The 16,475-nt window shown below is 38.4% G+C and overlaps 1 long non-coding RNA gene across 1 annotated transcript in view; it reads left to right on the plus strand.

Moving 5' to 3' along the window:
- LOC134478142 (uncharacterized) overlaps positions 1-16,475 on the plus strand; it is an 82,609-nt gene that overhangs the window by 18,744 nt on the left and 47,390 nt on the right. The window contains exon 2 of the long non-coding RNA XR_010050586.1: positions 14,801-14,870. This is a non-coding gene — a long non-coding RNA (uncharacterized LOC134478142). The remainder of the gene's footprint in view (positions 1-14,800; positions 14,871-16,475) is intronic.

Below are 16,475 nucleotides of genomic sequence, written 5' to 3' on the forward strand. Positions count from 1 at the left end.
CAGCCCAGATGCTAGAATCTGACAACATGGAGAGGGCCAGATGATTGGAGAATGATACTCACTATTCCAGGAGGAAACCAAAAGAAAAATAAAATTAAGAAGAGGAAGGAAAAGTGCAGGAGGAGGAAAAGTGCACTCTCACTGAGACCCATTCCATACTGTGCTGGGTACGCCATTGAGTTGGATGATTCAAGGGTGCACTGAAGCCTTGGCTGCCAATAATGGGAGTTGGTGAGTCCCAGGCCCTTGGTGGGAGGACATGGCACAGTGTGGAGTGGAATCAAGGTAGAGAATTTTATTGGCTCTCCATGAGTATTGGAAATTGGGTCCTGCAGCGTGGGAGGCTGACTGGAAGACATCTTGGAGTAGGGCAGAGCCCTGCACCATAGTGGTGTCAGTCAACTGCCCCTAGCCCAGAGAGGATTGGTGGGAGCAGCTTGGGCTGAACCATGCCGCTTGTCGGGAACCAACAGCCAGGAATGAAATTGTTCTGACCCTGTGACATCCACCACAGCACAGTGTAAGTGCTGAAGGCACTTGCAGGTTGACTGCCTCAGAGGGGAGGGGCCAAACTCACGCCATCCCTATCTGCCACTTCAGATATCAGCAAACTGGAGAGAGCAGAGAGCAACAAGCCCCCAGGCAGCATGCTTTAGAAAAACTGTAAACAATACAGAGAAAGCCTGAGACCTCCTCCACACACCTATATGAAAGAAACCAGAAACACCACAAGAGCAAAAGATAAGACAAAACCTCCAGTCACTGGACCTGGGAAAACAAGTCCAGGAGAGGTAAATACAGAAGAGAACCAGTCTAGCATTTATGCAATGTTAGCCACAACATCAGCAGACATAAAGAAATACATTCGTGACTTCACAGATGAACTTAAAACTGAAATTCTAACCCAAGTGAGACAAGAAATAAAAAGGTTAATTAAAGAAATGCTAAGCCCCTTTCAAGAAAGCACAGAAGGAAGAAGGGAGGAACCCAGAAAAGGAAGAGGAACCTTTGGTGAAGAATATAAACAAAATCTAGAATACATGAAACAGATCCAAGAGACTACCAGGAAACTAAACACTCCATTGAAAGCTGGCAAAATGCCTTGACAGAAACAAAAGTTAGCCTTTCAAAACTTGAAGAGATTTACAATGTGTGATTATGAAAGAAAAGACCTGTTAAAAATAACAAGGAACCAAGAAATAACAATTCTAAGGCTAGGAGACGACAAGAGGATCTATAACTTAAGAATAAAAAATGTAAGCGAAGAAGCAGGAGTAACCACAAACGAATTATAAAGACTATTCACAGAAATAATTAAGGAAAACTTCCCAAGCATATGAAAAAGAAATGATATCCAGATAAATAAGGCATACAGAAATCCAGCCAGCTACAACCAAAACAGATCTACACCCAGACATATAATAATCAAGATTCCAGAAATCTACTACAAGAACAGAATATTAAAAGTGGCCAGAGAAAAGAAGCAGATCACGTACAAAGGGCAAATCATCAAAATAACGACAGACTTATCAACACAAACTATTAAATCGAGATGAGCCTGGGGGCAAATAGTCCATGCCCTGAAAGAAAATAACTGCCAACCAAGATTAATGTTCCCTGAAAATCTCTCTCTTAAAATTAATGGAGAAACAAGATATTTCCAAGACAAAGAGGAACTGTGGGAGTTCATGGCCACCAACCCCGCTCTACAGAAAATACTGAAGGATATTTGAGAGGGGGGGGGAGAGAGAGAGAGAGAGAGAGAGAAAGAAATACCAGGATTCCAGCAACAGTGGCAGAGAGGCCTCAATGAACAAGGAGGACAGTGGAATGAAGGAGAAAATGGACAAATAATAGAAGAAAAATAGAATGTAGAGTTGAGGCAGAGAAGGTGGACTATAATTTTTAACATAGCCTAGATAAACTAACAAAAAGAAACACAGGCAGAGTAGATTAGGAGGCAGGATCCATCGAGATGCTCTGAATAGGAAATACACTCAACCTGAAAGAAGGTTAATAAGCTGAAAGTCAAAGATGAGAAATGAAGCTCTAAGTGACAGGGAACCAGAGAGAAATAGGAACAACTCTCCAGCAGCTGCAGACAGGTTGGAAAGTTATGACAATTTTATACAGTATAGAACTACAAAGCTAGAAGGAAGGAAAACCTTGTGGCTTTAGTAAGTAAAAGAGTATAGCTCAAGATCAAGCTCAGGGGTAAAAAGGTTCAGCAACACTCAGAGAGATAACAGGTTGCCCCCTAAATCTAAAAACTAAAGGAGTTAGTGGGACCCAAAATATACAAAGCATCCTGAGAAAGGGAAAGGTGAGAAATTACCTAAAAAAGGAATGCAGAGGACATTGTTAATAGTGTATCAGGATTTAAAAGCCACAGTAATCTTATCACTCTTCTTAGTTTGATTTTATTTTGTTCAGGTCAGTCCACTCATACTAGAGAAGGGCACAAATAACTATCCCCAAAATAGCAAGCTATACCATGGTAACTATCCTTAATTTCCTATTAACTTAAACTGAAGCCCTGTATTACTTACATTGTCTTATTATGACTGATCTTATTTGAAGCTGGTTTGTTAAACTGCTATTTTGCCTTGACTGATTTTATTTGAATTTGGTATGCTTGATAATATTGAGTCTAAGAGTAGAAACAACCACTCTGAAGATGACAAGATGTAATAACATGCCCGTTCCAGTTTGATTATTAACTGCTTTTGAAGTCCTACAATGTCTTCAAAGTTGTGTTTTTATTAAAATAGCTATGTAATGCTATGTTCAATTATTATATGTCTGATGATGTGGACAACTCTACTGAAAATAACAAGAGAAAGCACAGTAACTACTGTAGATCACCTAATAATGTGGTTTTATATGTCTTTTTCATTCCACGTTTTTCTAAGAATTTATTTTTTTGTCTTGTTATGATCTGTTTTTCCCTATAATACAGAAAGGATAGATATACATATAGAGATTCACACATGGGGAGAATTTCTAAACAGTTTACAGGAACAGATTATATAATGCACAATGTAACAAACAGATACTCTGAAGAAGAAGAGACACTAAGAAACCCAGTGCTAATTCTGTAACATTATGATATAAAATCTAGCAAAACTATTATTCACTGTTCAGAGTGATATTAGTCTAGTCTCATGTTCAATTTCAGCGTACGTAAAGATAAGGACAGCTACTATGAAGAGAATGAGGGACATTATGGCAGTCACTATTGACTTCCCCAGTGTCAGGTCTTGAAGACCTAAAAAGCCTTCATCACCCTGTTATGATCAGACTAGTTCTATAATGTTCAGTATGTATTCACTGTGTGTGAAGATGGGGACAACTATTTGGAAGAAAACTAGAGACAGTAAGACAGTGAAGATCTCCAGTGGACTTGCTTTGAAATCAGTGTTTCTTAACATTGTTTCCTTATGATCTGTTTTGTTCTGTTTTGGTATGTTTAATCTTACCCTCTTTAAGATGTGGGCGATTCTTTTGAAGATAGCAAGAGGCATTATAGTAGCCATTGTTGATCACCTTGCATTTTGTTTTTACATCATATACTATGTCTATTCTTATTTTAACTGGTTCCATTTTGGTTTGTTACTTTTGGTTTTATTCTCTTCAAACTAAGTAATAAGAACTATAGGAGTAATAAAACCTAAAATGTGTAATTGTTATTATAAAAAAAAGAGGAAAAGAAAGTGCTCCAAAGGATACAACTGTATGTATGTTTAAGTGTGTAAGACAGATAACCATATTACGAAGTTTTGTTGGATCATTAAACAGAACTGTTTGCACTCTCACTGTTTAAATGTTCACTTTGTATGTTTTAATTTTGTAACTTGAACAGCGACTTCTAAGATGACAATATGTAATCTATCAACTAGTGATTTCTTACTGTTTTATTAAAATTCTGTATTACTTCTACCCTTTTTTCTGTTTTGCTTTTTTTTTGTCTTTAAATAAAATCCTTTATAAAAAAAGAGATATGTATGCAGTGAATTCTTTTTTATATGTTATTTTGTTGTTTTTTCTGGTTTCGGTTTTTTGTTTGTTTGTTGTTTATTTTGTCTTGTCTTGTTTTGTTTTTTTGACACAGGGTCTTGCTATGTAGTTCAGGCTGGTCTTCAACTCTTTGTGGCCAAAGTTGACCTCAAACTCACAGATCCTCCTGCCTCAGCCTCCCAAGTGCTGGAATTGTAGGCATGTACCACCATACCTAGCTTGAATTCTTTTTTTTAAAAAGCCACACTACTTTGTTAGTGCTGATATAAAATGGTCCAGTCACTTAAAAAACAATTGGTCAATTTCTTACAAAAGTAGGTACATATTTAGCACATGACACAACAATCTCACTTCTGAGTATTTACCCAAGACAAATGCAAGTATATTTGTGCCAGTGTCATGAATGGGAATGTTCATATCAGCTCTAATCAGAACAGCCCCAATATGGAAACAATCTACATGGCTACACTGAAACATTCAAACAGTAGAACGCTATTCAGCAATACAAAGGAAAAACTATTGATCCACATCAACCATGTGTTAGGTGAAACTCAAGACTAAATAAAAGAAGGCAGACATGAAAGGCTACATTTAATGTGATTCCATTTAGTATAATTCTAGAGAAAATTTAAAACTGTATAGTGCGGACAAAAAATAAATCAGTGGTTGCTAGGAGTTGGAAACAGAGGAGAAAATCAACTAACGGGACTTCAGGGTATTTTGCCTTCTGTATCTTAATTATCATAAGGATTTTGCAAACATATACAGTTCATATTCACACACTCCATTTTAAAAGGGAGTTTTCTCACTATCCATCACATCTCAATTTGACTTACAAACAAATCTAGTATTAAAAATAAGTCTTAGAGCTGTAGGTATAGTTCTGTGGTAGAGTGTGCACTTCGCATGCACAAGACCATGGGTTCAGTCCTCTTCAGCATTGCCAAAGGTATAGGTAAAAAGGAAAGGGTAAAATGATCTTGGTCTTTGCGACTGCTGCTTTCCAGAAGTATTTGCTCACGAGCTGATATCACAGCAAGATTAGGGCAAAGTTGTTGGATCCTTTTGGTTGACCTTTAACTTCTTTGTTCCTTCTTTGTACAACTCTTCTAGTTTTCTTCTCAAATACACTGTCTGCTTTCCTCTGAGATATAACTGAATATTTCAACAATTTCCCAAACAGCAGTCAGCCACCCAAACAGAAAGGAGTTCAGAAAAGTTCTTGCTTGATTTGCCACTTTGAAAAAAAAGTAATAATTATGAGGACTAGCAAGTCAAAATCTGTAAAGTGGGCATTCAAGCTGGAGATGCAGGGGATAACTGACATTGCACTTGAAGTTCAAAGCCATGTTCTGCAGGATTCATTCTTATTCAGTGGAGGTCAATCTTTTGTTCTGTACAGGCCCTCAGTTGAATGGAGCAGGCCCATCCACACTATGGACTGCATTCTACTTTATTCAAAGTTTAAATGTTAATCTCATCCAAACACCCCCACAGAAAGATCCAGAATGACATTTGACCACCACATGTTTAGGCACTGTGGCTCAGTCAAGTTGATGCATAAAATTAACCCTTATGATCTTCATGGAGCTCTGTTTCTCTTCCAATTTTTAAATACATATGAGGAATGAAATTTCAGGCAATTAATGCCTCAAAACAATGCTTCAACTGGGGTGATGGATGAGAGATCCTTAGGGAAACTTACTAAAGCTTTAGAAGTTCAGTACTCTGTAGTTTACATAAGCTCCCCTAGGATTATGATCAGGCAGATTTGGGTAATGGCACAGTAAAATCAACTTACTTAAGCACAAGAACCAGGCTATCTAGTGAGATTTATTTGGGTACTTGCTCAGTGTGAAGGTATAATTTGAAACTGCCTTAATCATCTACAAGAAAGACTATTTAAGACCTCATTTATTGAATAATGACAACTGGCCAGTGACTCAGCTGAACCTCCTCCCAAAGGAACCCCACTGGAAGTGGGGTGACATGGGTGGCTGATATACAGCTGTGCCAGAAGTAGGCCAAGGATGTCCTTTCAGAGTAGAGCACATGGCAAAGCCCAGGTCCCTGGGCTGCTGCTTCCAATCACACACTGAGAAGATCCAGTTTAGGCCCAATCACTAGGATGATCCAGGGTCTCAGATGGAAAAGCTTCCTAGAAACTGAAGGGAAGCTGGGTGTGGTGGTTCACACCTGTAATCTGAGCACTTAAGAGGCTGAAGCAGGAGGATCGCTATGAGTTTGAGGCCAGCCTGGGTTACAAAGTAAGTTCAAGGCCAACCTGAACTGCATAGTGAAATCCTGTCTCAAAAGAAAAAAAGAAAGAAAGAGAGAAAGAAAGAAAGAAAGAAAGAAAGAAAGAAAGAAAAGAGAGAAGCACATTAAATATCCTTAGAACAGATATTCATTGTCTACCCCCTCCCTCAGAAAACTTTAGCCTGTAGTAGAATGACATCAGATATATATCTTGAAATAACTGAAGGGTGATCATGTTGAAAAGAGGTTTGGATTTTCTGCCTGTACTCCTAAAGAGGTGGAAACTTTATGATGAGTTAGATAAAAAGAAAAACAAAAGGAACAGAGAATCCAGACCAACTACTGTTCACCTGTGCACCTGCTACTTCACTGGGGATCATGAGTGAGCGGCTGAGCTCTCTGAATTTTTCAAATTGCAAAGTGAGACTAACAACACTTATGTGGTCAGGATTAAATGAGATGTTTGTAAAGCCCTTAGCAGAGAGCTAGGCATATAATCAGCACTCAATACATAATAGATGATAAAAAATAAGAACAGTCAAGACAGCAAAAGGTGACATAGTTGCCTAGAGGGGCAGTAGGTTCCCCATACCTGGAGTTGTGCAAGCAGTTTCCTGTTTTCCACGGTGTGTGTGGGAGGTGCTCTAATTACTGCAGGAGTGGTTGGATGGCACATTTGAAGTCCTTTTAACGCTGGAAAATTTTATTGCTCTTTGAAGAGACAGAGAGTACATTTTTGTGCATGTAAAGAAACTTGTTCTTTTGCTTTTAGTGAAACATTCACTCTTATGAGACAACCAATTTGCATGCAAAATATGATTTGATTTCTACTGCTAAGTTATGACATTACACAATGCTTACTTTTTTACCTCACCTTTAACACGAAAGCTTGGAATATGAATCATACACAAAGTTATGGCAAAATGCATATAAAAAGAGGAAAATAACCAAAAGGTTTTGAACAAAATTTCACTATTTAAAGAATTCTGTCATTTCCTTAACATGTAGGACAGTTAAGGAAATGATATTATCAGACAGCCATGGGATGCTAATAGTAATTTCCCCTAAATGTGTTATAAGGTTGCCAGAATGTTCACAAGAATTGGAATTAAGACAGTGGGAAATTGCCACTATTTTTCTTTAAGCCCATGGGAAATTCATATTAAGGATTTTCAACTAAACATGGTGCACTAAATTCATGCATTTCTATCTCTCCTATCTGAAAAGTCATTAGTAAAAACAAATATATGCATGCTCACCCCAAAGAAAAGGAGACCAGCCACTCAGAGGTAGAAATATTTTAGAAGTGTATGCAGGAGTTGTGAGCAGAGGTGAGAAAGCACAAATCCAAGTATATACAAAGGGAAGCATCTGTGAGAAGAAAGTCAGTTCACACCAAAGAAACCCAGAAACCTTACAAATTTGAATGTTGGGTATTTTGGAATATAAAGGTCAATCACAGAAGTAAAAATAAGCACTGAGTGAAAATTATGGACATCAAGCTTTTGCCCTTAAAACTCCAACACTCTATCCAACTCTTCCTAGAAATTAGATGGTTACTGTCTGGGAAATTTAAACATAAGAGTCTGTCTATTCCAGGATATGAGGACATCTTAGGTCTTAGGGGAGGTGCAAGGGAGGGGCTCTATTAAAGATAGGGAGAAAGTAAAACTTTGAGTACAAATGGAGAGTACCTCCATTCCACCTCACCTGGCTTTCAGCATTATAGCACACACAGAGGTGGGATCTTCTGTGAAAGAAACTTAGATTCCAAAGAAAGACCTTTAGAGCCTAACACTGCCATAGATAAAAGGACAGTGCTGGTTTGGAAGGTTTGTTCCCCCAGGGTTCAAATGCTGGGAGGGTCTTCCTCAATGTGATGGTACTGCGAAGTGGTTGAATTAGTAAAAGGTGGGATCTAGTAGAAGATGACTAGGTCATGGGGCCACCTCCTCAAAGGAATTAATACAGTCTCACAGGAAAGGGTTAGGTCCCTCTGGACTGGGTTTATTTACTTTGAGAACAGATTGTTATAAAGTGAGCTCAACTTTCTCAGCTTGCTCTCTTGCTTTATCTCTTACCACATGACCCCTCCCTTTTGTGTGTCTCTTGCAAGAACTTCGGACATCTAATGCTGTCTATCCTGCGGCCCTAACTCAAAGCCAAAAGCAGTGTCAAGCTCTTAGGCCTGAGAAAGTATTTCTTTGTTGTTTTTTAAATTATATTTAAGGAGAAAAAGAAAAAAAGCAGAGAAAGGGTACAAGTTATACAGATTTACAGAAAAAATAAACAGTAGGAAATCACTAATTAATGGATTACATATTGTCATCTTAGAAATAATTGTTCAAGTTACAAAATTAAAGCTTATAAACTGGACATTCCAACAGTGAGACTGCAAACAGTTCTGTTCAATGATCCAACAAAACTCAGTGATATCATTATCTATCTTATACACTTAAATATACATGTAGTTATATTGTTTAGAGCACTTTCTTTTTCTCTCTTTTGTACAATGACAATTACACATTTTGGGTTTTGTTGCTCCCACAGTTCTTATTACTTTTTTGGAAGAGAGTAGAACCAAATGTGACATAACAGAACAGAGTCAGTCAAATCAAAAGGGTGGACATAATAGATAATGTAAAATCATAATACAAGGTGATCAACAATGGTTACCCTAATGCCTCCTGCTATCTCTAATAGAATTGCCTATATCATCAGTTATAATAAAATTGAACAAAACAGTAAAGAAAAAAACCGACAAAACCAAAACATTGGAGACATTATAGATCTTCAAAACTAGATAATAGTCAACCAGAATGGGCGTCATAATGAATCCCACTATCTTCACAGCTGTTGCCTAAACTTTCGAACCTGCTACTATCAAGCAAAACAGAATAGAGGGACATCAGTCAAGATGGTGAGAGCAATACAGGGCTTTAAATCAAGATAATGGAAAGTCAAAGTGGGTTACTATAATATATCCTGCTATGTTTTATTTATTTTTCCCTTAATTAAAAGGATAAAAATAAAAAAGTAAATAATAAAGTGGAGGTTGAGATAAAAGAGGGCATAACAGCAAAACAGTGTAGATCAAAACATAACCATTTAAGCAAAATAGTGTTTCACCACAAGATAATCCCGACATAAAAGTGGTTACCATATTGTCTCTTTCCTTGAAATCTTTGAGTATAACTTCATGTACTGTAGCATCAAATATATCAAAACAATGTAAAACCATTTAAGAGAATGACACTATTACAGGGTATTTAGAATCAACTAACAGAAAATGAACAATGGTTTCTGTATAATCTCCTTGTCTATAAAAGTTTTATACTTTTATAGTGCTTATACTATCATACATAATAAAATCCAATAAGATACAACCTGTTTAGACCAATGGAGACAGAAGAACAAAAGCTTGATGAGACTTCAAAACAAGATGATATTAAATCAGCACTAGCTATTACGATGTCTTGTTTTCTCCAAAATAGCTGTTCCTACCATCCAACCTTCTCTGCCTCATTTCTGTTGATCTCTTTTTCTGTTGTTTGTTGTCAGTTTGTCTTCTTCATTTTGTATTCTGCTCCATTCATTGTGGCCTCTCTGCCACTATTTCTGGATTCTTCGTATTTTTCTTTTTTAGAATATCCTGCAGTATTCTCTGTAGAGTTGAATTGGTGGTTGCATATTCCCCTAGTTCCTCTTTATCCTGGAAGCACCTTGTTTTTCCATCAATTTCCAGGGATAGTTGTGCAGGATATATCAATCTTGGCTGGAGATTATTATCTTTCAAAGCTTGAATTATTTCCCCCCATGCTCTTCATGATTTGATGGTTTGTGCTGAGAAATCTGCTGTAATTCTGATGGGTGTTCCCTTGTAAGTGATCTGTTTCTTGTCTCTGATGGCTTTTAATATTCTGTTCTTATATTGGGTTTCTGGAATTTTAATTATTATATGCCTGGGTGTTGCTCTGTTTGGGTTGTAGGTGGCTGGGGTCCTGTATGCTTCATACAACTGAGTATCTTTACCTTTTGCTAAATTAGGAAAATTCTCCTGGATTATTTCTGTGAGTAGCTTTTGTAGTTCATTTGTTTGTGTCCCTACTTCTTCTTTTATGTTCTTAATTCTTAAGTTATGGATCCTCTTATCATCTTCTAGTCTTTGTATTATTGCTGTTTGTTTCTTTGTTATTTTAAAGAAATTTTTAATTTCATTCTCCCATATTACAAATCTGCCCTCCAGTTCATATAATCTGTCCTTAGTTTCTTTCAAGCTGTTATGCCAGTTTTCGAAAGAGTTTTTAGTTTCCTGGTAATCTCTTTGAACCTGCTTCACATATTCTATCCTTTCTCTATTTTCTCCATCAAACAATTCTCCCCTCTTTTTCTGTTCTTCCATTCCACCATCTGTTTTTTCTTGGGTGGTGCTTAGCATTTCTCTAACTATTCTGCTTATGTCTAGCTTCAGGTCATTAATAACTTCATTCCTGAACTTGTCTATGAGGCTCTGGAGATAGCACTTTATATCTATTGGTGCTGTGTCTGCTATTGCCTCTTTCTCAGGATTGGGGGCCGAGGACCCTTTCTTGTTGCCTCTTCCCATATTCTTTGTTCCTTATATATGCAAGTGTATATAGGAGGCCCAGCTTCCTTCCCTGTCAGCCACAGTCTGATTGAATTGCGCCTGCTAGGTGTTCCCACCCACCGCAGCACACCACGAAGTTGCAGACCAGGCAGCCTATGTGGGGCCCACCCCTCAGGTCACCTTCAGGCGCTGGGATCTGGGTTGTGCTAGCCTACTGGGTCTCAGCCAGCAGTGTCACATAGGCTAGGCACTTCTCACCAATCCCGCTTGAGAGGGAGATATGTGGCTGAAGTCACTGCAGCGCCCTGTTCCCGCAAGTCTGCCCATTCCCAGAATGTCCTCTGTTGGAGTCTCCTAAACCGTCGAAGAGACCCAGTTTCTCTCACTCACCGCAAGTCAATGCACAGCTCCCCGCCCGTCCTGCTTTCAACTCCGTTCACCGATTCCCGTTCTCAGAGCTTCTGTGTGTCTCTCTCCCTGCTGAGCCGATATAGATGCAGCAGCGGTGGCGGGAAACCCAAATCGCAGCTTCCAATGGCGTGGGCTTCAGCTTCCACACTGAGGCTTTTCTGTTCCTGTGATAGCACCAGGATTGCATTCCCAGTTGGTTTCTCTCAGCCCAGTTCGTTCTTGGGTCAGCAGGGCATATCTCCACTTGCTTATGATTCCTTACTCCGCACCATTCCTGAATTCTAAGCTGGGTCTTTCAGAGAGCCTCCGTAGCTGCTGCTATCTGTCCGCCATGTTCTCCTGGAAGTCCCGAAAGTATTTCTTTGTAAAGTTTCCAATCTCAAGTGTTTTCTTACAGCAACATAAAACAAATTATGGCAAGCAACATACCTAGAGCAGACCCTACTACTTAACAAGCCCTGTAAGAATATTGTTCATTGAATGGTTTAATATCTCACTCTTAAATATGGTCAACTGAAAATCAGTAGGATATTTGAGGGAATTTGCCAATGTATAAGACACTGAACAAAGCAGACAAGAAAAAATTTTAAAAGAACTTAGAGGAAATAGAGGTAGTAGAGTAAAATTAAAAACTAAACTCTAGTATACTTAAAGAAATGGAAAGAGATACTGTGTCTATTAGACAAGAATAAGATATTATGAAGGAATAATCAGAGGACACAAAAATACCCTTGAAAATTTGAGCCATCACAGTCAAAATTACACATTCAATAGAAAACTGGAAGACAAAAATCTCAAAGAGTTGATGAAAAAGACAAAATAGGAATACAAAAGATAAAAAAAAGTGAGGTCAGTTCAGAAAGTTCTACCTCTGAATAATATTGATTCAAACTAGGGAATATAATTCAGTGGTAGAGCACTGGGATCCTGTATGGGATCCTGGGTTTGATCCCCAAGCACTACCAAAAAAAAGTGGGTGAGTACTGTGGCTCAAGGAAGAGAGGCTGGGAAAAACAGCCTCTAAGTGAAGGAAAGCCTAAGTGAAGGAAATTATTAAATAAAGAAAATAATTTAAAACATATAATGACATTATTTATCAGATTGAATATGCTCATTGTGTGCTCAAATAATAAATATAAAAGATTTAGCAATTCACATCACTTTATATTATGATTACACTGTGAATTAAGGGAAGATTGTAAAGGTGTCCAGAAAGAGAAAAAAGTAGGGAAAAAAGAGCAAAGCAGCACTATCCAAGGAGCAGAAAATAGGATGGCATCAGACTTATTTGAATAGAAACAAGAGTTATTATCAACCAGCTGGTTAGGGAAAGCCCAAATGCAATAATCAGAAATACGAAACAGTAGAGCAGAGCCAACTTAAACATGGCAAAGTCATGTAGACTACACTCAGACAAACTGTCAAGTGTAAGGTTTAAAGAATGACAGTTTTAGTTATTTTTCATCTGAAAATGTTTATATTCTAAAATCAAGATGTCTGTAGTAAAAGTATATATGGCAAATATTGGAGAAATGGTGAAAGGACTTCAGGCCGGGTTGTAGACTCTGGGGCTCAGGACGGAAGTGTAATGTGGAGGAGTGCAGTCCTCCTTCAGAAGTATACAGCAGCTTGCTTTCAACTTTGGCATATAGATGAACATTTTTATAAATTACTTTTACCAAAAGAAAGAAAACACACAGAGAGGAAATAGAAACCTCACCAACAAGCATAGTTCCCAGTAAGAATCTTAAGGAAGGGAAGAATAGTGGGAGAAGAGGTCACAGTCTAAAATCACTTTGTCCCAAGTATGGTTCCAGAGCAGTGCCCAGGCTGCAAGGTATTGTGCCTAGGTGCTGTGATTCTTCGCGATAAAGGATCTGAATTCCTTGACCAGCAAGTCCCTTGCCCATCCACTCTATCTATTATTTCACCAAAGTTGGAATTTTCTGGCCTGTTCAGAGATTGTCACAGGTTGTTGCTGGAATTTACTCAATGGGAGAGAATAGAAGCAAAAGTTATTATTAATCAGCTGGCTAAGGAAAGCTGAAATACAACAACCAGAAAGAGAAAAGAAGTCTATGAACTTCAGTGGGCTGCTTTTGTGGGAAAATATTTTTTAATTACTGCCCGGTGGTCAGAGTCAGCCCGACAGAATGGGACAGAGAAGGAAAGCAGCCCACAGAGAAGAAACATCTAGAAGGTCACAATTCAGAAGAAACCTTTTGCCTGTTCCCCACCCTGATGAAATGATTGAGACAAAAAGATGAGGGAATGTTTGCCTGCTCCAGATAAGGCATCGAGCAGGAGCCAGATGAAAGTTACATGAACACAGCCCACAGCCAGTGTGATGGGGACAGACTCATGTGATGGGTGCAGCTCTCAGGAGAAAAGGCCTCACCAGCAAGGAGGCGGGGATTGCTGCGGAACAACCGGGGGTCTGTTTGGTCACACAGCCTATTCTGAAGGATGATTTGGAGAAAATCAGGTATGTTAGCATAGACATGAGATTGTTTGAAGGAAGGTATAAAAGCAATCATAGCTTTTCACTTTTTTTTCTTTCAAAAGTTTAAGGTTTCTAACTTAATTTACTTTTGTGCATTTCGTTCAAGGTTCCCAGGAAGCTGGAGAAAGGGTACAGACAGGCCCTCCACACCTTCCTCCAGTTTTTTCTCCAGTGGTGACATCTTATAAACTAGACTGTAACATCAGGATCACGAAAATGATACTGACACACTGTACATGTGTACTGATTTATGATTTTTTTTTTGTTTTGTTTTGTTTTTTTTTGGCTTTGTTTTTTTCGGTACCAGGGATTGAACTCACGACTGCCTGCTTTCAAGGCTGGCGCTTATGCCGCTGAGCTAAATCCCCAGCCCCTGATTTTTGAAATACTGCCAAACCAAGAGGTAGAATCATCACTACTGAGACCTTCCTCAGGCTGCTCCTTTAATGTAATACCTACTGCTCTTCTTCCCCAACTATCCCTAATCTCTGTCAACCACTAATTTGCTCTCCCACCCCATAATTTTGTCATTTGATGAAGGCAATATAGATTCATATAATGTGACCTTTTAAATTGGCTCTTGTCACTCAACATACTATCTTTGAGGTCCATTCATGTTTTGCCTGTATCAATAACTAAGCACAATAGCATTTTAATTAGTCACTCATGGAAGGCCATTTTGGTTATTTTCACTTTAGGGCTATTGTTAAGTAAAGCTGTAGTGTGCTTTGTGTCCAGGTTTTATACGAAAATACAAGTTTTCACTTACTCAGGATAAATTTTCAATAATGTAAGTATTGGCTTATATGAAATGTGATTGGAAAACATGGTGATAGTTGAAATTTGTAAAAGATTTATTACAGTAAAAGACACAACATTAATCTCCCATTCTTTGAGCACACTTACCCATATTCTTGCCATTTCTGAAGCGGCTCTAGAAATCCTCTCTCTACAGTGTCTTTAGTTGTGCTGTCATACTGCCTCTTTGTGCTCAATGAATTCAAAATATTTACCTTTTGTAGTGATTTTGACTTTGAAGAAGAGCCAGAAGTTCCATTTTACCAGGCCTGGTAAGGTGAATGAAAACTCAAGGTAAGCTTTCTACAAACCTCCCTTTCTATTGGATGACATTCAGCAGCAGTATTTTCTGTGTGTATGTTTGTTCAGATCTCATGAAGACACAAAGGAGGACTCTTAGAACTGCTTCAGAAAGAGGCAAGAACGATGGGATGAGTGTGTCAAAAGAGGGAGAAAGTTTGTTGAAAGGCATGAATGGCAGTGTGTCTTTATTGTGATCAATTTTTAAAATTTAAATATTCATCATGTAGTGTGATCACACATCACAAAACAAGAGTGTGTTTAGTTGAGAAACTGCTATATTACTTTCCAGAGTATCATCCTACTTTCCACCAGCAACTGCACTTGGTAATCTTTTTTTCTTTCTTTCTTTTCTTCCTGGGATTAAATATAGGCCCAGCACCACCTCCTCCCCACAACCTTTCATTTTTTTTTTTCTTTTTTCCAGGATCTTGCCCAAGCTATGCTCAAATTTGTGATTCTGCCTTCTGTCTTAGCCTCTCAGAGTAGTGGGACATTAGGTATATGCCACCATGCCTAATTTACTTCCCTTTTAAATAAAAAAATCAATATTATGTGGGTATACAAAATCTATGTAAATTCAAAGCACACTAAAACAAACACTGTTAACATACTACCTAATTTTAACACTAGAGCATTACAAAGTGTGATTCCCCCTCTGCCTTCCCTACCAACATAGCAGCCACACTTCTGACAGTACATTCCAGTTCTCCGGGGGAGAGCTCTGCTTTTCAGTGCGTGTCCATTTGCATTGTATAAATACACCCTGATTGAAGATACCAACTTGGAGTGACCAAGCTTGGTGCAGGAAGAGATGTTAATCACTCTCGAAAACCTGCCCAAGACTGTTCCTGCACCCTGATCCCAAAATTAGTATTTACCATTCCAGGAAAACCATGTGTGCCTGTGCACAATTTATATACATAATAGCAGGCCAAATAATGAGCCCACAAGATGTATGCATTCTAATACCTAGACTTGTGAATATTACTGTACATGATGAAGACACTGTAGATGTGACTGAATGAAAAATTTTGACCATTACTAGATAAGAGGAAGGGAATAGGTGTTAAAGAGAGAAGAAGTAAGGATAAGTAACAAGAGAATGGATATGAACAAAATATACGAATTGACTTCTATATGAAACCAGGGGAAGAGGCAGGGTAATGGCAGTAAAAATTATCAAAATAAGCTATGTACCTGTGTGAATCTACCAAAACAAAAGCACACGAGTCAGTATCATCAGTAAAGTAAGTGAAATTACTGAGCTATCCAGCTGGATCCAAAACTCGACAGTGTCTCAATGAAAAGGGACAGGGAAGATTTGACTGCAGAAGAAAATGCAGCATGACTGTGGAGGCAGATGTTAGAGTGAAGTGACCAAGGTCTGGTGGCCACAAGAAGCTGGAGGAAATAAGAAGCACATTCTTTCCTAGGACTTTGGGAGCAACCACAGCCCTGCCAACACTTCGATTTTTAACACAGTGGAACAGTTTCAAATATCTGGCCTCCAGAACTATGAGAAAATAATAACTCTTTTGTTTTTTGGTTTGGTTTTTTAGGACAAGGTCTCGCTAGGCAGTCCAGACTGGACTTGAA

This window comes from Cavia porcellus, unplaced genomic scaffold (genome assembly GCF_034190915.1).
Source record: "Cavia porcellus strain 051 isolate PalLab524CR breed Dunkin Hartley unplaced genomic scaffold, mCavPor4.1 scaffold_11, whole genome shotgun sequence".
Classification (NCBI taxonomy): Eukaryota; Metazoa; Chordata; class Mammalia; order Rodentia; family Caviidae; genus Cavia; species Cavia porcellus.